This window comes from Sceloporus occidentalis, unplaced genomic scaffold (genome assembly GCF_023333645.1).
Source record: "Sceloporus occidentalis isolate IW3139 unplaced genomic scaffold, rSceOcc1.0.p SCAF_7, whole genome shotgun sequence".
Classification (NCBI taxonomy): domain Eukaryota; kingdom Metazoa; phylum Chordata; class Lepidosauria; order Squamata; family Phrynosomatidae; genus Sceloporus; species Sceloporus occidentalis.
In genome coordinates this window covers 42,259,918-42,282,933 of record NW_028316987.1, presented here as the reverse complement: position 1 = coordinate 42,282,933, position 23,016 = coordinate 42,259,918, and the positions used below count along the sequence as shown (strand labels likewise).

The 23,016-nt window shown below is 40.0% G+C and overlaps 1 protein-coding gene across 5 annotated transcripts in view; it reads right to left on the bottom strand.

The window, feature by feature from the left end:
* The window catches only part of MYRIP (myosin VIIA and Rab interacting protein), a 194,671-nt gene that overhangs the window by 151,653 nt on the left and 20,002 nt on the right, over positions 1–23,016 (bottom strand). The gene's annotated exons all lie outside the window — the stretch shown is intronic.

Sequence of the window (23,016 nt, the reverse complement as noted above, 5' to 3'; positions counted from 1 at the left end):
CCAAGCCCAGGAAAGGCTGTTGAAAAGAGGAGGTGGGATATTAAAAATGATCACATCATGTGTCAAATATACTAGTTATGCCACTGCTTACTTTATCCATCTAGCACCTGTTTCTGTCTTCAAACATATCAATGATTAGCCCTCTTTATTGTTGGCTTTTATTCTCATCCCTACTTTCTACCAGCAAACAATTTGTAGTCTTTTCAATGGGTATTGTTTACTGTTGTTTTCTTTGTAACCCTGTTTCACTCATTCAAGCAAACTATAACTCGCTCTACTGTCTATTTCCTCAATCACTCTGTCTCCTCCCACCCAGATTTTTTCATTTTTCTTTGGCTTCTGCAGACACAGGAGAAAAGATTTGACTTTGTTCGAAGTAGTGACAGAACAGAAATTTTGAGACAAAAACCTGAGGCTGTTCTTCAAGGCAGAGAAAATGACAGAGGGCTTAACAGTTTTATTTTATAATAATAATAATAATAATAATAATAATAATAATATTTATTTATATACCGCCCTGTGGCAAACCAATCCGGGCGGTTGACAACAGTAAAATATAATATACAACAATTAAAAACACTTTATCCCTCCCCCCCTTAAGACAATATTAAACAGTATAACATATTAAAACACAATATCAAGCATAAAAACAGCAATTAAACTAAAAACCCTGATATCCCTCTGTTGATCCTCGACCATCACTAAGATGGGGCCACGGGAGGAATGAGGGAATCAGGGACCCTGGGCCGGGATGGTTAGTCTGGAAAGGCCTGCCGGAAGAGATCCGTCTTGACCGCTTTTTAAAAGCTGTCTAATGATGTTATCTGACGGATCTCATTTGGCAGGTCGTTCCAGAGTTTGGGGGCGACAGCAGAGAACGCCCTCTGGGAGGTCGCCGCAAGCCTAGATTTTAAAGGCTGCAGTAAGTTCCTCCCAGAGGACCGGAGAGCGCGGGGAGGATTGTACGGGAGGAGGCGGTCCCTGAGATAGCTTGGACCCAAGCCATTTAGGGCTTTAAAGGTGATAACCAACACCTTGTACTGGGCCCGGAAGCTGATAGGCAGCCAGTGGAGGGACCTCAAAACCGGAGTAATGTGGTCCCTCCTAGATGTTCCTGAGACAAGCCTGGCTGCCATGTTTTGAACCAGCTGTAATTTCTGAGTCAAGCACAGGGGTAGCCCCATGTAGAGTGCATTACAGAAGTCAAGGCGTGAGGTTACCAGCGCGTGCACAACTGTCTCGAGATCCCTTACTTCCAGAAAAGGGCGCAGGTGGCGTATCAGCCGAAGCTGATAACAGGCACTCCTGACCGTCGCATTTACCTGATTTGTCATCCGGAGCGGCGAGTCAAGGAGCACCCCCAAACTGCGAACACAGTCACTGGAGGAGAGTGTGACCCCATCCAGGACTGGAGGTTGCAACCCAATTCTTGGTTTCAGGGCCGCTACCATGAGCACCTCCGTCTTGTCTGGATTCAGTTTCAATCTGTTTTTCCTCATCCAGCCCATTACCGCCTGAAGACATTCATTGAGAGAAGAGATGCCATCAGAATTCGAGGCCGACGAATGAGATACGGAGAAATAGATTTGGGTGTCATCAGCGTACTGATAACACCCAGCACCATGACTCCGTATTATCTCACCCAGCAGCTTCATATAGATGTTAAATAACATCGGGGACAAAATAGCCCCCTGAGGAACCCCACAAGTGAGGTACCTCTTACAGGAGCTACAGTCCCCGAGTAGCACCCTCTGAGACCTGCCCGAGAGGAAGGACCGGAACCACTGCAAGGCAGTGCCCCCGATACCTAACCCCCTCAGGCAGTCTAAGAGGATGCCGTGATCTATAGTATCGAAAGCCGCTGAGAGGTCTAAGAGCACCAGCAGGGTCACACTCCCCCTGTCAATGCTCAGACGCAGATTGTCGGTCAAGGCAACCATGGCAGTCTCAACCCCAAAGCCTGTCCTAAAGCCGGTTTGAAATGGGTCTAGATAATCGGTTTCATCCAAGACAGCTTGGAGCTGAAGGGCAACCGCCCTCTCGATCACCTTGCTCAAAAATGGCAGTAATGACACTGGCCTATAATTCCTCATATCCAGGGGGTCTAGGGAAGGTTTTTTCAGGAGTGGCCTAACCGCCGCTTCCTTTAAACAAGATGGAATATGTCCTTCCCTGAAGGATGCACCGATGATATCCGAAAGGAATCTCATCAGTGCATCCCCCCACCTGGACGGCCAGCCATGATGGGCAAGGGTCGAGAGGGCAAGTTGTCTTCCTCACCTTACCAAGCAGTTTGTCCACGTCATCAGTACTCACAGATTGGAACTGATCCAGTATAACTACATCGGCGGAGTCACTGACCGCCTCACCTGTCGACTCTGTTCCAATGGTGGCATCTAGGTCGGCTCTTATCTGAGAGATTTTGTCTGCAAAGAAGTTGTTAAACGCGTCACAGCAGGCCGTCGTCGGGTTAAGTAAGGGATTTGGCGCAGGGGGCACCTGCGTCATTTCCCTCACCACCTTAAACAGCTCTGCTGGACGGGACTCTGCAGACGCAATACGTGCAGAGGAGAAGGCTCTCTTCGCTGCACGTATTGCCTCCCGATAGGAACGAAGGAAGTTCCTATGGAGAGTTCTGTCGGATAAGAGTCGAGTCTTCCGCCACCTGCGCTCTAGCCGTCGTCCAAACCGCTTCATCTTCCTCAGCTCTGGCGTGAACCAGGGCCTCCGATTTGGGGCGGGATGGCAAGGGCGCTTGGGAGCGATCGTGTCGATAGCCCTGGTAAGATCGGTGTTCCAGGTATTGACCAGAGCATCGACAGGATCACCGGCATTCCCAACCATTAAACCCTCTAAGGCTTTCTGGAATCCAATTGGCTCCATCAGCCTTCGAGGGCGGACCATTCTAATGGGTCCGCCACCCCCGGTGGGGCAGATATTGGCTCTAAGTTTCGTCTTGACCAGGAAGTGATCCGTCCATGACAATGCGGAGGTACTTACCACCTCCGCCCACGGATATTCCTGTTCCGTACTGAAGACCACATCGAGTGTATGACCTGCACAATGTGTGGGCCCCTTGACCAATTGGGATAGGCCCATGTTTGTCATGGTCTCCATGAACTCCCGAGCTGCACCTGTTAAACTGGTCTCGAACGGGATGTTGAAGTCCCCCAAAACTAAAAGTCTGGGGGTCTCCAACAACAGCTCAGAGACCAGCTGTGTCAGCTCGGTCAGGGAGTCTGCTAGACAACGGGGTGGCCGGTAGACTAGCAAAATCCCCAAACTATCCCTGGTCTTCAGGCTAAGGTACATACACTCGAAATGGACTGTGTTCCGGACAGGTATCCTGGCCAAGGTCAGATGGTTCTTATAGACTAGAGCCACTCCGCCCCCCCGCCCACTTCCCCTCACCTGCTCGCTGACAGAGTACCCAGCTGGGAGGGCCTGCACCCATATGGCAGTGCTATCCTCTCCCAGCCAGGTCTCTGTGAAACAAGCCAGGTTGATTAGTCTTCTGCTGTTGACCATGCACTCCGTTTGGGATTCAGTAAACTTAATTCATCAGTTGCAGAGACTCGCACGAGCAAAAAGAAATACATGTGCCACTTGCTGCTAGTTGTATGGTGAAGTAATAATTCTGTTCTATCACAAGCCAAATCTTTCCTCAGCCCACTTGGTAACAAATGGGAAGAAATCGCTTTGGCATACACTGAGGCATACACACAAGAGGCTCTTTTGCCTGAATAAAATTTAGAAACACGAACTGGGTTTCTCTTAAGTGCCTACATGCTATGGGCCAATTTTCAAGCATGTCTAGATTAATTATTTATTCCATAAATACTAGATTTCCATCCTCTCTCCAAAAAGCTCAGATGTTTGCTTCACAACACTGTGCACTGAGAATGGTTGAAAAACAAACTATTTGTCCAACAAAGAGAAGTTTGAAGCATTTGTTACTGCATGGCACTGTATAGTCTGTTCTCTGTATATGTGGATTCTGCATCCACAGATTTAACTATCCACAGCTTGAATTAAAAAAAAAAAATCAAAAAGCAAACATTGATTTTTGCCGTTTTATATAGGGGACACCATATTACTATACTATTTAGCATCCACTAATTTGGTATCCACATAGGGTCTTGAAATTAAACCCCAAGCAGATACCAAGGGCCCACTGTAGAGGAATCTGACAGCCATGGATTTGGTAATCCTGGAACCAAATCCCAGTAGATACCAAGGATCCTCTGTGCTATCTTATGCTTGCTAATGACATTCAGGAGTCAGAAGATTGATCACAGTACCTTGAGCTCCGTACACACACAACCCATGAAAAGTCTACAACTCCTACAATGAAAGCATAAAATAAAAGGAGAGACATAAACCTCACATAAGAGGTTCACCTACACAGATTGTGTTGTAGACATCCTGTTTGAAAGCCATGATGAACTCACTTTCTATTTCTGGCTGTCTCCTCCACACATTGCACAGCCACCAGTTACTATAATTCTCTCCTCATCCATCAAGACTTTAGCATGGGCACAAATACATGTGCCCACCAGAATTTTGTAAGTTTTTTGGCATCATCTTCCTTTTCTTCATTCTTTACATCCTTTGTTATTTATCTACTGGACATATCAAAAGCCATAATTTTGTCCCAAATCTGCTTTCAAATTAGACATGAGGGCAACTTATAGTTGAGCAAATACAGTACTTATACTGTATTAAATTATAGCTGGCTTCCTCGTTAGAGGAATACATAATGGCTTAGTTCAAAATAATAATTTATCTACTTAATAAACTGAGATATAAACAAGCATTTCACTTTTTCATACTGCCTCTTTGGTCCTCCCCTCATGCTGCTCCTGAATGCAATGAAAAGACTTCAATAAACCATAATTTCCATTATTAAGCCAAGACATGACTGTATAAATGCTTCCAATGAAGAGCAGCATGCTTGCCTTCTTCTGTTGAATTATGTCTTGTAATATTATGAGTTACGACAGTAATTTAAATAATTAATTTCACATAATTAAAATTCTACCACCATTTTGGCTCAGTTCATCAAGTGGAAGGTGTAAAGGTAGCCTTATTTATATAAGGGCAATAGTTTCTTGACATCAAACAGAAATTTTAGTTCTAACTAATGGTTCAAATAATTTCATTTTGTTATCCTGTAACTGAATATTGTGTCTTTCAGCGTAAAATGCTTTCAAATATTAGCATATTCAGTGAACAATACCAGATCAAGCTATTTAGATACATGTTGTACACTGCGGCCCTTTTTATGTGCATTATTATTATTATTATTATTATTATTATTTTCCCACCTCTCCCTGATGAATTGAGGCAGGATTACAAACCAATAAAAACACATACAAAATGCATCAACAAAATACAATAATAATAATTCCATTAAAAATTAATTCATTGTCAAATAACAATAGCAATAAAATTATGCAATGATCAGAGAAGTATATGAAGTGGGGGGAAAACAGAAAAATTATAATATTGTAAAAGCTAGGATTTCTGACAACTATGTGAGAAAAAAATAAATAAACATATCGCATAACATTTCCACGCTGTCTTTTTCGGTTAATGAAAATGTAAATAGGATTGCCAATCCAATTTTCAAGAGGTCTACATCTATAAGAACTGCATAAATATTGGCAAATTTTATTTACATTTTTAAAACGGAATACTACTTCATTTGTTTTAAAAGCAGAATGTTAGGTCTCATCTTTAATACTGTTTCCACATTTGAGCACTGGATTTTGGAAAAAAAGTGAGATAAATGTGAAGGGATTTGTAACAAAAATTGTAATGGTTCACTGTTCTTTGCTTTTTAAAAGGGCATTTCAAATATGAGGAGAAATTATATCTAGACTAGAAATACCATGTGTCAGTTACAAAGCTCACACAGAGGTTGCACATGTTCATCATTAGTACTTTTTCATTTCACCCCAACAGCTTCACTTAGAACCTGCAATTTCTACTAGATTTTAGAGATCCAGACATCTTATATAAAGTACGTACTTTTCAGAGGATGGAGATTCTTGACGCATTTACTTTCACTCCTAATAAAGTAATTATGTTAACAATAGAAGGTCTGTTATCTCAGTTCCAAAGAGAAATCTTGGATAGAAATCAACCATAAAATGTGGGAGAAATGCCTTGAATTCCTTATTCATGGGCAAAGGGTTATGAACTCAGGAAAGCAGCACGTCTGTTAACTTAAAAATTCTGATTGCACAAAATCATTCAAAAGCAACAACTGCTTCAAAAATAATACCAATGGTTCTTTCACAGTGGAACTTACTGCAAACATTACAGGGCTCACACAGGGATTTTACATGTGCATTATTAGTATTTTTCTTTATTTAACTCCAACAGCTTTTCTTAGGGGATGTTTACACTGATGAAAAAATCAGCTTCACCTCACATTTTCCTGGTCTACAGTGATCCTGCAGCGACTCATTAACAACACACACTTAACAGACAAAACGAGGTGAATTCAGCTTAACCGACTATACATTTCCCCCTGATGAACTCAGTTTTTTGCCTTCCCAGCATACATCAATCTATCAAGATGTTATTGGCTGCCTATCAACGTAGACCACCTTTGCACTCTGATTGGATGCCTTCCTATCTAATCCCCTTTTGTCGCCCCAGCAAGTGAATGAGTGGATTTTAAATGTACACACACATACACATGAGTACAAAAGAAAGAATAAAATGGTATTTCACGTTTTATTCAAGAAAATGTCCAGCCATGAGATCGGTGGTAAGGGAGTTGTACTGGGCAACCTCTTCCCTCTTCCCACCCCACATCTGATCAATATTGTTATCGTTTTTATGTCAGTGAATGGAGATTTCACATACTTCCTCCTGCACATCCCCCCAGACATACATTGCAGATCTCCACACAACCAAGCAAGTGAATGATTGGGGGGGGGGGGGTAATGTGCATGTTCCATTCACTGACATAAAAACAAGAATGACACAGTGCTGATCAAGGAGAGGAAGAAAGAGGGAGAAGAGTAAAAAAGAGTAAAGGGCAGGGGGGAAGAGGGAGACAGTAGCCCATTCTAGCCCCTCAGTGCTCACCTCATGGCTGAATATACACTACAGCAGAAAAACAACCAGTCCTGCCCACCAACTTCCAACTACCCTCAGCCCCACACCAAAGCCACCATGGAATGCCAGCCATACACAGGGACCTCCAGATTTTTAGGAAAAGTCCAGGGGAAAAGTGACTTTATAGAACTTGGATTAAAGCCCTATGAACCAAATGCCCTGTGAATTAATAGCAATAGCAATAGCATATACATTTCTATACCGCTTATCCGTGCACTTAAGCACTCTAAGTGGTTTACAATGTGTAAGCTAATTGCCCCCAACAATCTGGCTACTCATTGTAGCAACCTGAGGAAGATGCAAGCCTGAATTGAGCCTGAGACCCCTGCTGGTACTGAACTTACAACCTTGTGGTTTGTGAGTCAGTGGCTGCAGTATAGGCATTTAACCACTGCACCACCAGGGCTCTTTTTAATTCAGAGAGACTTCCCTGTGAATCGTCAAGAACATTGCATGTCCAGCTCATGGTGACTGTGAGGTGAGGCCAGATTTTCATCAGTGTAGACAAGCCCCTAGATCATGCAGTTTCTATTGGAGTTTGCAGATCCAGGCATCTTATATACTTCAGGTTGCCATCTTCCACTTCTTAAAATCTGGGCACCTAATTTGCATATTATTAAAATATTCTAATTATGCAAACCACTCTAACTTACATTCTAATTATGGAAATTCAGCACATTAATGGTTGTATTTTTTTCTTCCACTATTATTTAACCTTTCTACCATTCTAAAAGTTAAAACTGACCTGACAGAAACAGTACAGACCAACGTTTAAAGTTGGAACAGAGAAATCCAAACTCAAAGACACCCCTATCGTAGGGTGTTCTTGACAAGTTTCTTCAGAGAGGGGTTGCCATTATCATCTTTTGAGGCTAGTCTTAGCAACCCCAATGAATTTTGCTTCTGAGTAGACCTATTTAGGATTGTGGTGTATTTATTCATTTGCTCATTCTGGAGGGAGGCAAGAAGTATGAAAAGGCAGATGACAGACAAGATCCCGAGGCATCTCCCCCATTCTTGTTTCTACCCCCCTCTCCTTAAGGCTTAAGTATTTTCAGGATTCTCTCCCCCACCTCGCACTTTTAGTCCCTGCGTTCCTCCCACCAACCCCATTACTCCCCATCCCTGGCTGCTTATTCCTCCTCCAAAATCCCTTTCCCCTTATACATAAAATCTTTCCAGAGTACTTCTTTACTCACAACAGTAACCTCTCCCTCCACACACAAACCAAACATTCTCATATGTCTCATATTCTGCACAGCTTAAACCTCTAACCCTTTTCTTTGTAAATAGTAAGTATTATCTGTACAATAATTTCAAGAACACTACAAGCAGCAAACACACAATCTATTCTGCTCTACAAAATAATCTACTCCTAGGTCTCATATCTTATTTTCTTTCAGAGGTTGATGTTTTGTTTTGTTACAAATACTTTCTATATACGTGTTTAACATATCTATTTTTCACTGTAGGAGGAAAGAAGTTTTAAAATTTAAATGTGCAAAGAAATTAATATTTGAACAGTGGCGTGTGGCAATCTCCTGAGAACATAGTTCTGAGAACAGGGCTAATACAAGTGAGTCCCATTCTTTACTCCACAGTTTACCTTAATAAAAGAATCCCATTGGAATACCTGCTGAGCCCTCCAGCAACATGAACCTGATATTTTAAGGTAAAACAATTTTTTTCTTCTTAAATTTGGACTGGATTAGCATGTTTTACCTCTACACCTACCAAATTACTCCTGATGCAAAACCATGGAGGCTTCTTGAAAAAGCCATTATCCTCTGCCTACATGAGGCCTGTGGCAGCCCAACAGGAATGGAGACAGATTGGATTGCAACAGAAGAGTCCTGTTGATATGCAAATGGACTTTAAATTTCCTGGACTTTGTTAAACTCCAAATTCCCACATGGCCAGAAGGAGGAGCCAACCTGAAAAATTTACCCTCCTCATACCATCTTAACTAAGGAAAGAAACAACAAAATGCAGGCATCTTACTAACATCTCCAATTTTTTTCTCCTGTTTGGTTGTAACATCTTTTCTGATGAGGAATCCAGTGGAGCTTCAAAAGCTGGCAACAAGTATATTGTGAATTTCGGTTGGCCAATAAAAGTATCACTGTTTGCTGGATTTTTGATTGAATTTGCTAAATGGTCAACACAGCTACCCCTGCATATCTTCTGACATATAGAAGACTTTGGTCAGATTTTGAACCACTGTAAAGATTATAGTAGCTTTGCAATAGAGCCATCATGGTTTGAGCATTAGACTATGACTCTGGAGACCATGGCTTGAATCCTGACATGCCCAAGTTCACTGGATGACCTTGGGCACATTACACTCTCACAGCCTGAAAGGATGGCAATGGCAAACCTGCTCTGAAGAAATTTGTCAAGAAACCCCCATGGTAGGTTTACCTTAGGGTTCCCATACATTGTAAACAACTTAAAGGCATACAACAACACGCTTTGTAAAGATACAAAAGCAACATCCCCTAACACCACACTAATTTGTAAACTGGTTTTTCTAAGATCTGTATTTTAGTACATTGCAAACTCAGTAATATGCAACCTTTTGTCTTCTATTTCTCTGCCATTGTTGCATTGTAACAGGCAGATACCAATGCAGAAAAATGTATCTTTAAAAGGACCATCCTCATGCAAATTCTGCATTTGTAGTTAACACACCTAACTGTTCTAGATGGAGAAAGGCCAGAACACAAATTAGATGTAGAGAGGCTTCCCTGCTGGTCTCTGCAATTTTAAAAATGTGGCATAAATAACAATGATGAACTGAACTCAAGACTAGCTGCACAACTGAATGCAGAGCTAACTGGTGCTTTCTTCTCCTTCTTTCTAGCAATATCCTGCTTCTGTTGATGCTGCATTATGTCAGGCATATGTTTGGACAGCTGAGAAAGAGAACTTGGGCAAGACAGCAAAGCAGCTGAGTGAATAGTTGCCAATACAGAATAGGTTTGAATCTAGAGCTCCAAACTCTATTGTTGAAAGCACATTGTTAAACAATGCTATTAAACACTAGAATCCAGGACAAACAGCAAAACAGAGAGAGGTCTAACTATTCTGCAGCTGCAATATGCAATTCTTCCTGGAGATTATGATGTTAATAAAAGCTCTCTAAAATGCATTACCAAGAATTTTCATAATTTTCCTTCATCAAGATCCCCCCCCCCTCCTGCGAATAGCTCCTTATTGCTATAGAAACTAGCAATGAGATAGCACTCATCTGTCACAAGGATCAAAATTTAATATGAGGTTGCTGTTCCAAGTCTCTCAGGCTTGATAAGAATCCCATACAATCCTCCATTCCCTTACTAATATTAAAGTCCTGCCAGTTTACCCTTTCCTGACCCAGAAGAACATCTCAGAGGCAATAAAAATCATAAACCAACTTACAGAAAATAGATATGGTGACCACATGTTCTATTTTATTAAAAGATGTCAATTCCAAGTGGAGGTTTAAAGAGGAGAGCATCCAGGGGCCCTGTAGAATTCAACTTACAGAATTCAACTTCTTAAGTGGCACACTTAAGAAAAACCTCCCTTACTTACTCCCAAGTATATGTGGTTAGAATCATGAGAAAATAATATTTATATACTATATTCTTATACCATTTACTTGATAGGTTAATATAGAATAACTCTGGGTAGACAGAAAGTAGATTCAAATCTACTGTTGGATCTCTAAGCAATGCACAATAAATCAGGTTTCTTAACATCCTACTACCGGTAATTAAAAATATAAAGAAAACTAGATTTTTCCCTTTAGCAGCACAACCCAGTGCAATGTCTAATAAAAAAAAAAAAATAAGCCGCCATGATAGCCTTTTGGCTGAACAGTGGGGTATAAATAAATAAATTATTATTATTATTATTATTATTATTATTATTATTATTAACCCTCCCTTTAAAAATGGGACAGCTGTAGTGGATTATGATTAGGCATAATCTTGTTTTAACAAAATCCAATTCTGCTGGCAGTATCCACTTCTGAAAGTTGATCTCAAGTATCTGCTGGTAAAGCAGTCTCCTGGCTAAGTTCTGGTGACAAAAGGGTCAACAAAGGGATGTTATAAGGAAGAAACTGTTATGCAAGACGTGAATCTCCTCAGTCATAAAGCACCAGCACAAAATTAAGATAAGGCTACGGCAGTCCTAAATAATTTCTAGCACTTCTACACTTGAAAGAGTTTGCCTTCAACTTAGCCTACCCTGGCCTGGTATCTGCTCAAGCAGGTCCTTGGATATCTTGACTACTTAAGACTTCTCTCTAAATTAGTTTGATGAAATAGAGAGTGGTTGACATAACTAGGAGAGTATTTTTGAGCAGAATTTAGTTCTGGAACTGAACACAAATTTTGAAGCTTAGAATGTACTCAGGGACATCCTGTTCTTTAATTCTAAGTGTGTGTCTTTTGCATCTGGTTCTAGCTAGTGTTATCTTGTAATTCCAGAAGTATTCTAGATAGATATGATAATCCTGTTGCCTGCCCAGACCTGGGGTACTACCTTTGAAACAGAAATGGAAATTTAGAAGGCCCCCAGAGCTTCAAGTCATGGAAATTGTTCTTGCATAGTTTCATTCGTGCTAATCATCTCAAAAAATGAATAATGTCCCTGCTGTAAGGACAGGAAGACCAGGCACTACACACAGACGATATCCATGATTAAATATTGATTTTACATTACGGCTTTTCTTTATATCCATATTATGTGACATCCTGTGATTTGGATAGGTCAATGACTTACAAACCAGTACCTGGTTAACTCAAGAGATCTTGAACAAATGTTCAAATAGACGTGCAAACACTACATTGTTTCTACATAATTATGTATACATTTACATGTACATACCTATGTTTTTAATTCAATATTTAAGTACATATCTATTATTTTTCCTAATGTACATATATATTTGTACTCAATGCATAATGTTCCAAATACAGTATGTGAAATACTTATACTGTACATTCTTCCCCTTTTTATTCCACTTTCATTCCACTTTAATTCCATATCCCTCTTTTTTAAAAAAATACTTTTCAATACAGTACTTCACATCTTGTGGATGTTTTTAAGGGATGGAGCTTAGTGCCTCCCAAAAGTAGGGGCCTGTGACACCCTAGAATAGTTCCTTGAAAAACCTTATTTAGGTCTCTACTGATCTATTCAATTTCTTAATCTGCCCAAGCTATTTCCTTTGCCAACTACTTTTGCCTGCCCATTGACCAGCTTACTGCCTTTCAGTGAAAAACATCTATTCTGACCGTCTCATTTTGTCTTTGCTGTACTACACACTGCACCAGTACTTCAGTTCTGAATCTCTGGAATGCTGTGTGTGTGGAGGGGGAGGTAATGGGACCATTTCTGCTTGCAAAGGATGTATTTAGTGTTGTTTCTACTCTGTTCAATTACCTAGACACCTTTGTAAAGCATCACTACCTGCCTTTCCAGGATGTTGCTGTTGTTGTTGCTGTTGTTGTTAACTGCCTTCAAGTCAATTGCAACTTATGGCAACCCTATGTATGAGAGACCTCCAAGTCACCCTTTTATCAACAGTCCTGCTCAGGTTGTGAAGACTCAGGTTTGTGGCTTCCCTTTAATGCAATTCTTCAACTTTAAATTTTGGGGCTGCTTTTAGAGATGTACAAAGGAGCTCCCAATACGAGGACAGACACCAGGGACAAAAATGGCATGAATCAGCAAGACTTAACTAAAGTATATTCCTTTTTTTAAAAAAAAAAATGTTGTTAGTCTGTTTCTGCATAAAAGATATAAAGGAACTCCAGTCCACTTCATTGCTACAGGATTACCCTATACAGTGGACCCTTGTTATACGCTGGGGTTTGGTTCCAAGATCCCCCCATGTATAACAAAATCTGTGTATGTTCAAGTCCAATTAAATATAATGACATAGTAAAATTGGGTCCCTAATAAAAAATGGAAAATCAAGGTTTGATATTTGAAATTTATACTTTTTTTGGAATATTTTCAAACTGTGGATGCTTGAAGCCGTGTATAAAAAATCTGTTTATAAGAAGGGCCAACTGTATCTTTTTGTTGTTGCTGCTGCTGTTAATTGAGGGGGAGCACATTTTTAAAATGTACTTGGCAACAATATCAGCAACAAAAAGCCAACACTGAAGCCACCTATCTGCAATTTGGCATACAGAATCCTCTCTTTAGGGTCCATAATGTCTCAAAATATAATTCAGTTATGTTACAAAAAACCAAAGGTTATAGCCATTTTGGTCTTCCAATGTCTGACAATGAGAGGTGGGGGGACCATCAATACGGTATATGAATCTCAGTTTAGATTTGGCGTCTGGTTTGGATTGAATCAGACACGAACTGATTTGGACTACAGTTGTCCCTCCATATTCACTAGGTCGTGAATATGGAAAAACCGCAACTAACAAAAACACTGTTTTTACCTGAGAGGACACCTCTCTAGGAATCTCTAGGTCCTCCAGTGCAACTCTGTGGTCAATGTCCAACATACACTGACCATAAAATGGCACTGGAGTAGCTACAAATGGTCTTTCAGTGCAACTTTTAGTTAAAGTTGACCACAGAGTTGCACTGGAGGACCTAGACAGTCCTAGAGAGAACATATTAATGAAATCCGTGAATAATCAAATCCGCAAATATCAAAGCCGCAAATATGGAGGGCTGACTGTAAATCAAGATTGGATCTGTATTGCTGAAACTTGCTCCTAACTTGCTCATTGAGGAAGTGGGCTTTACCTCCAAGCAAATCTATTAGTCTTCAAAATCCCATAAAGGTATTGTTTTTGGCAATGTTTATCCGTAATTCTAAATATTTGTTGTTGTTGTGTGCCTTCAAGTAGTTTCTGACTTCGGGATCCTAAGGTGGCCCTATCATAAAGTTTTCCTGGCAGGTTTCCTCAGTGGGGGCTTGCCATTGCCATCATCAGAGGATGAGAGAGTGTAACTTGTCAAAGGTCACCCAACGAGTTACCATGGCAAACATTAGCCATAAATAATAACTTTATTTAATTATTATTAAATAATAATTCTGAAAACACTTTACAGCAAGTAATAATATAATTCTATTACTGACATAAGTGGGGTTTATTTGATGAATGACCATGTCTACAAGTCACACTGCAAACTGAATTTTGGAACACAGTAAATTTTTCTGCAAAATCATCTGTTCTATTGCTTTGAAACTAATGGGCAAACATCTCTATTAGATTTGAAGAATGAAGAAATTGGGTCCAGATGGCTTTTTAAAAAGTCAGATACGTTTTTAATGTGCAAATCCTTACGCATCACTTGACTGTTGGCATACAATTAGCTACCAAATTATGCTGAAAATTGTAATTATGTTCAACTGTAATCACCAGCCACCACTTCCTGCCCTTCGGTGAAGTCATTAAGTCACCCATAATGCTAACACATTGTTCTAGATTACAAAGTAAACCAGAACTTCATTTTTCCCTACCCTCTTTTGAGAGCCGCTGAACCCACCTTTGTGTATTAAGAGCATTATGTATGGGTGCAGGAATGAGTCATTTGGTAGACACAGAACCACAGGAATACTCCCACCCCTATTCTGGTAGGAATAGTTAAAGGAAACACTTCCAGCTTCTTACTATAAGTTGCACATAAAATCAGTATTATATGGGAGGCATGTGGGTGCAGTTCAAGTCATCTGTGAAACATCTAAAGTTCCCAACTCAAATACTGCATGAATTAGCAGCAACTAAAACATTTTTAATAAAGTACAGCCCCAAATTATTGACAGTTCACAAAATTACTCAAAAGCTGACCAATCTTATTTTGTGATAAGAGGCAGGTATTATTGTACTTCCTGTCACAGAACAGAATTCAACCACATAAGTAACATTGCAATTTCTCCCTTCCTGTATCATTTTTAACACTTTCGCCTGATGAAAAAGCTAGTGGAGTTTTGAAAACTCGCAACACATATAATCTGCATTTTGGTTGACCCAATGAAAAGTATCACTGTTGTATAGATTTTGGATGATATTGTACTTTGTTATATGGCCAAAATGGCTAGGATAAGTTTTCTGAACAAAGAAAGATCCTGCATTTTAGCTGTCAACTGGGGAATTCTAAAGACAGAGCCAATGAAATGGGACTTTACTATTTGAGGTTTTTACCTTGAACAAAGGAAAAATATCTTTTTCTTTTAAACTGAGACTGCATTGGAATGTTTTACCTTAACAACACCTAAAACTCTTCCTGAGAAAATCAGTGTTCTTTTCCTAACAAGGGGGTTTGTGGCCTCACAAAAGATTTGAGACAAACTGAATCTCAAAGGCAGTAGCTTTTTGTGTTGCAAAAGCAATTTAAAATGTGTGTCCTACACTGGATCACTGAATACTCACATGGCCCACCTGCATGAATATCCTTCCGTTACATCTGAACTGAGGACAATAACTAAACATCTTGACCAAAAGCAGGGCTATGACTAACATTACCATTTTTATTCCAGTATCATTTTTAACACAGTTAAATGAAGAAATGATGAAGAAGCTAGTGGAGTACACTGTATTTCCTTCCCTCTCCCCAAATAAAGTGTGTGTGGGAGGCTGAGTTAAAGCTTGGGTACTCTCCTTCAGCATTTCCCAAATATCCCATCTGATCCCTAAATCAGGATACTTTCAAAAGGGATAATTCTCCCTAGTGAAAAAAACAAACCACCACCCAAATACCATGACTTGGGTTGACAAATGGATTATTTTTGGTGCAAAAAACCTAGGATTTCACCAGGAGGAAAAAGGAACAGCAATATTTACAGTGCGGAAAGGCTCCCTGGTTCTTGATGCTAACCCACTACCATTCCACTATAAAAAGCCTTGTGTGGAAATGACTTGCATCTATATTTGTGAATATTTTCTACCTTCTCCACTATCTGAATGCTTTTGATTGTAAAAGAGACATGGATAAAAACTGAAAAGTCACATTCTCTCAGCCTCAGGGGAAGTCAATGGCAAACCCACTCTGAACAAATCCTGCCAAGAAAATCCCATGACAGCTTCCCCTTACGGTCGTCATAAGTTGGAAAGGAAGAAAAAAATTTTCAGAAGGGTTTTGCCATAGCAATTCTCTGAGGCTGAAAGAATGTGGCCACTTTGAAGTCGAAGGTTTTCATGGCCAGCATCCATAGGTTTTTTGTGGGTTTTTTGGGCTAGAACATGGCCACATAGCCCGAAACCCCCACAAAAAACTAAAGTGTGGCCACTGTTGTGCCACTGCTGCCTCTTCCTCCTCCTTCTCCTCTTCCCCACCCCCACATTCCTGCTCTTCCTCCTTCCTCCTCCTGGCCCCCTTCACCACCGCCACCGCCGCCGCCACCATTGTTTAAGTGTGAACGACAACAGAAAATTTGATTGTGGAAAACATAGTGAAAACTATGAGCCTGAACAATTCAGGATGGTATCACCAAGGAGACCCTGGATCCCCTCAGTACAAAATCGTAAGTGTGAATGGGCCCTATAAATTGTAGCCTGTTACAGAAGAGTATATCAGAGGGTCACTTCACTTTCAGCCTTGTGTATTTTTGTAATTATTGATAGTTTTGTTGGTAGAACTATCTCAACTCATAGCATGTATTTTCTAATCCTTCATGTAAGGATTAGGATATTACCAAAATTAAAAACTTGAGATAACTGAACAATCTATAAATGTATTACAGTTCTCTCTCTGTTCCCGTGGTCTTCAAACTCGCACCCCTCACTTATGCACGAGGGACGAACAGAGAGTGAATGAATGGGACACACACCTGTGCACTCCCAAGCCCACGTGCCTGCGCCTATATTCAAACCAATGGGGCTTGAATATATGCGAACCTCCATTTTTGTGAGGGGGTCAATTGTTGTGAGGGGGTCCGGAACAGATCCCCTGCGAAAAAGAGAGGTGACTGTATTTTCATCCATCGATTACATGGAAAAGGTTTATATATTCCTCAAGAACAGCTTTATTTCAAATTTATTGACCTCAAAAGCATGCAAAAGAACCGCACATGCTCTCTCTTTCTTCTCACTACATTTGCTTTAGGAAGCTGAAGAATTTGAAAGCTTTTAAATGACAGGCTGCTCCAAGAAAGAGAGCATATGAAGCTATGGAAATCACTATGCAAATGGTTTTATATCTACTTTGTAGTTTTACTGACTAATGCAGGTGGGAAGTGGATTCATGTTACAGGTGCAGTGTGGGAACAATTTTTTAATAGCCACTGTTTTAAACCCACTCTCTATATCCATAAAGAGGACTTATGTTGTCCAGATCAGAAGCAGTCCGTTCTTATACTACTGTATGGGTGCATTAGAAGGGTAATATAAGAAGTAAGCTTTTAATGTCCCTCTTGATGGGGCTTCTGTTTACATGAAACAGTACTATGGTGATGGACCAAGCCATGTGGATGTTGTTTCTAGAACCATGTAACTATGAAGTTGGGAGGGGCTCTGCCATCCAGTCCAGTCCCCGCCAATGAAACAGGCCATGGCCAAAACATCTGAGAGATGAACATTGTCTCTCTTTTGAAGCATCTAATGAGGGTAATTACACCACTCTCCAGTTCCACAACACCATGAGAACCCAGCCTAAATATTTGTCATCTTTTACATATACAAAGTGCTGCATGATACAGAACTGAGTACAGTCTGGTACGTGTTCTCCAAAGGTTATCTAATATCTTGTCAAAGTCAACAAATGTATTGGAGACGGGTTATCAAAATTAATTTTGTCAGCAACATAGCCAAATACATCTTACAACATTCCCCCAAATAACTCTGAGGGTTGAGATGTTCCAGCGTAATTATTAAATTATTTACAACTATAAAAAGCAAACAAAGATGTGGGAGCACAGGTTAACAAAAAGACAAATCCATTACTTCACATCAGATTTCCAGGGAGTGGCGACTGTTTGAGACACCTGCACAGCTTACAAACCCCCAAACACAGAATTGCAGGTGAAGACCATGGCGGTTTTGACCTCTATACTTAGGACTTTGAGGAGGAAGCTAAACACAGAATAGTTGGCTAATTAATAGATAATAAGAGATCAGAACTATCTCCAGATAAGGTAAATAACATGAGATTGTCCACTCATGCCCAGGATCATTGCTTCTGTTAGGAGACCGCTGAATTTACAGAAGAAGCACATTTTGAGCAGTGGGTTAAACATCAAACTGAGGCTGATAAGTGAGTGCTAAAAGGTCACCAAGGAGCCCCAGTTTCACACTGGGTTAGTTTCGTAGTGTGAATGGGACCATGGAGAGCAATACAGGGACAAGCTACTGCCACAAATCCAAATGCCAACTTTGTCCCTACATCTACTCTGGGAACAATATTATAGGGGCCAATAACATCACTCACAACATCAGGGGTACATTTGCATGCTCTTCCTCCAATGTGATATATGCCATCTTTTACCATCAATGTCATTCTTTACTCAACAATGGACAAACACGACGGTCTATATGCAAGAGAATAAATGGACACAAAACTGACATTAAAAATGGCAATACCCAAAAATCAATTGCAGAAAAATTCAGCCTTCCTGGACATACAGCATGCGATATTCATCCAGCCTCAGAGGGAGAGAAAGGCCATACAGCTCCACCAGGCCTGGCCTAAAGTAAGAAGACAAGCCCTCCCTCTTTGCCATCTGATATCATCTGGCCTCAGAGAAAGAGAAAGGGCTGGCCAGCTTCATCAGCCTAAAGCAAGAAGGTGAGCCCTCCCTCTAGTCCATCTGCCATGGTCCAGACCTCGGAGAGAAAGAAGAACCACTGGACTTATTCCCCTTCCCACTGCCATTCCTTTCTCCTTTTGTGTCATGTCTTTTTTAGATTGTAAGCCTGAGGGCAAAGAAATGTCTAATTAACTATCTGTAAGCCACTCTGAGAGCCTTTCTGGCTAAGGAGCGGGGTATAAATACAGTAAAATAAATAAATATAAAGATTGCACCCCTTTAACAAGGAAATTAGAAAGGAAGACTAGAAGGAGAAACAGATGAATTGAATTATATTTACAAATTCCAATCTATTAACAGAGGTATGAACAAAAAAAAATGGCTTCATGTTGTATTACATATATTAACAAGAGTCCTCACTGCTATAACAAAAGGAATCTTCTTACCCAAGGAACTGACTTTTGGAAAGCAGATGTATTGCTTTCACACAGCAACACTAATTGATCACTATAAAGATCTGAAGAACCTATATTTTTTAAAACTGATGGCAAGGATCATGATTTGCATCCTTCAGGATTCTCTTACATTCAGTCCCACTCCCACAACTGTGTATATATGCTTTCCAGCCGAGCATCTACATCCAGTAGAGCATTTACTCTACAACCATCTGAAGAAGTGGGTTTATTTCCATGAAAGTTAATTCAAAAATAAAAACCATCTAGTCTTAAAGTGCTGCTACATTCTCTTTTCCCCTTCCCCCTCCCTTCCTTCTTTTTTCGATAACACTGGGGCTTTTGAATAAGGGAAGAATTCTGTAGGGGAATTTTGTTTTTGTTAACTGCCATCAAGTCAGCTTCAACCTATTTTGACCCTAAGAAAGAGACTTCCAAGTCACCCTATCATCGACCTCTTGCATATTCAGGTCTGTGGTTTCTTTTACTGAGTCTATCAATCTGGAATGCAGGCTTCCTCTTTTTCTACTGCCTTCTGCATTACCAAGCATCATTCTTTTCTAGAGAGTCATGTCTTCAAATGATCTGTCCAAGTATGACTGTCTCAGTTTAGTAATCTTGGCTTCTAGGGGGAGTTCAGACTTGACTGGATCTAGGACTCATTTGTCTTATCAGTCCACACTATCTGTAGAACTCTTCAACAGCATCAAATTTCAAATGATTTGATTTTATTCTTATCAGCCTTCTTCACTGTCCACCTTTCATAGAAATTAGAACTATGATAGTATGAACCATTCTGACTTTAATATTCAATGATACATTGTTACACTTAAAGATGTTGTCTAGTTTGTTCATAGCTGCCCTTCCAAGTCATAATCTTGTGATTTGTGAACTGCAGTCTCCATTCTGATTAACTACAGAGCCAATGGGAACTAACTGATGTAAAATTAAGCCACAAAAACACTAAAATACAAAATGAGCTGAAAAAATATTGGTATTTTATGTACCAGAGAAACTAAGTATAGAACATCAAGGAGTCTATTTTAAAGAAGAATCTTATGCACAGATGCAAAATATAACCATCAGAGCTGGGCACTGTTTCTCTCTCATCATTGCATCTTTAATCCCAGAAAGATGTGATCTAAAAATTATACATCACATATTTTAATCTGATTGCTAATACAGTTGGCCCTCTGTTTTCACAGGGATCCATTCCGGACTCCCCCGCAAAAATAGAGGCTTGTGCATATTCAAGCTTCATAGGCCTGAATGGGGCAAGCCCCCATGTGTGCAGCACGGGCGTGTGTGGCATAGGAAATAGCAGATGTCGTCCCTCCATGGATATTCGAGGCACGGATCTGAGATCCGCGAGTTGGGGGGGGGGTGTATATTTCTGGAGCCATCTTGTTCCTTATTACCATTAACCTGCCATTGGGCTATTTATATTATGTCAGTGCCCATTATGCTATATTATGCAATGAAAGTGTTATGAGGTCATTTATGGCAACAAGAAAGATTTGTTACTGCCAGACAGTGTTTTAGTCACAGATTTCAGCCTTGTAAACATCCAAATTTGTTAAAGATTCAGTAATTTAAAATAACTTTCATATGATTATGTATTACAGTTTTATTCTGCCTTTCTCCCAAGAAGACCAGGATGGCATACATAATGCCCCCCCCCCAATTTACCCTCACAACAGCCTTTTGTTAAGCAAAGGTACAGCAATTGGCTTAAAGATCACACAGCAAAATTTCAGGCTGAGTGGGGATTTGGATCTTTCACATCTCAGTCCAAAACTCTACCTCCTATACCATCCTGGATTTCATATAAACTGGCCCTTGTAGTAGATGTGACCCCAAAAGGATGATTTGGGGCATAGTTTGCCCCATATAATGACTAGAGTGTAGTTTAGTGTAGCCAATCCTTTCTAGTTGTCATTTACCCTTAGGGACCTCATAAGCTGTACCAACTGAGAGCAGCTCATATGTAAACATTCCTTTAGCTTCTTACCCATGCTAGCCTCCTTCTCATAATTCTTGATCATTATCTAATATAACAACTGGCAACTGTTTTTTCCCCTTTTTTGTTGGGCAGCAGGGGGATTATTTTATATGGGGAGAGAGATCTCTCTCTCCACCTGTAAGCATCAGAATAACTTGTATGATATGGGAAATGACCGGATATATCCAGTAATACCTGCACTCAGGGTGAATTCCTTTCTCTTCTCTACGGAACTCTATGGTCCCAGAGATAAACACTCAGTTGCCTCTGCTTTCATTTGCTAAAGGAACATGTGAAAACTTTCTTTGCATCATTCTTGCTTCTGCACCCACTTATTACCTGTATATAATCAATAAACTGTCATCTTGGCACATTGAATCTTGCTTATCTTGGGATCTTAGTGGATCAGGCTCCACATACTTTCTGAACATCCTTCAATTATCTTTCCACTCAAAATGGGGAAAAAATACAGCTACAGATAACCCACAAATTCCCTGTGTGTCTCAAGCATAGTTTAATATGCTTTTGATGGAGGAATGAGTCAATTTATGAATTTCTTGCAATTCCTTCTGATCCTCCTACTCCCACATCATTTATAGATAATTTATGAAATGCCATAAAAGGATGTGAACAATCTTACATTTTACATGTAAGAGACAAATATGCTTTTTTTTAAAATGGCAATTCCGTAGCCTTTGGCGTGGCAGACAACTTGATAAACATTCAGTGCTATTACACACCATTCTTCCAAATTAGAAACTGCCTTGAATAAAAATAAATAAATAAGCATATTCATAAACAGTTGGGGGTGGGTTTGAGAGCAATCTTGATGCTGCCAGTCCTTGATCCAGAGTTCATCCACTCATATTCATACTGCAGCATCCTCACAATTTGAAAATCAAGAGCCTGTATCGACCTATTATCCCATCTGCAACAGCAGTTCCTTTTAACAACAGTTCTGGGCACCCTGTTGTACTATATCATTTCATAATATAGGCAGTGTTATATAAAAAGAAAAAAAAACACATAAAGCAAAATATACTGTATTCTCTAGACGTAATAAACATTTATACAGTTCCATGAAAGACAATTAAACAGCAACAAAATCTGAAGAGGATCCTATACTGCCATTTTCAAGACTGTCTTATTTCTGCCCTACATTGGCACTTAACAAATAAAGGAAACAAATACAACCCAATGATTTTTCTGGGGGCTAAGAATTGAGTGCTAGCATATTGAACAGGTACAGCATTTACACACACACACACCATTTGCAAAGACTGCATAATAATATTTTAAAGTCTGTATGTTACCATCAGTGCTGCAAACATTACAGTCTTCTAGCAGTTCAGTGCATATTGACATAACACAGCTAGATAAAGAAAGTAATTTAAATGTCAGTTAGGAAAGCTTAGTGAAAACCAGCAACCTCTCTCTCTCTCTCAGTGTGTGCACCCATGTTCTAAACTATCACAAAAGAGATTCATGGGCCCTGTAGAAAATATGGAGGAGCTATTACATTTACAAAAAAGTCTATGGCTCAGTGATAGATTTGTTAGTATCTTCCGTGATTTGTATTATTATTTCATGTGTGTGTGTGTGTGTGTGTGTATAGCAGTACACCGTAGACTGCTGATTTTCACTGCATCCATATTCATATATTAGATTTCAGAAAGCATTAAGATTCAGTGTTTTAGTCAGTACCAAAGCCCACAAGA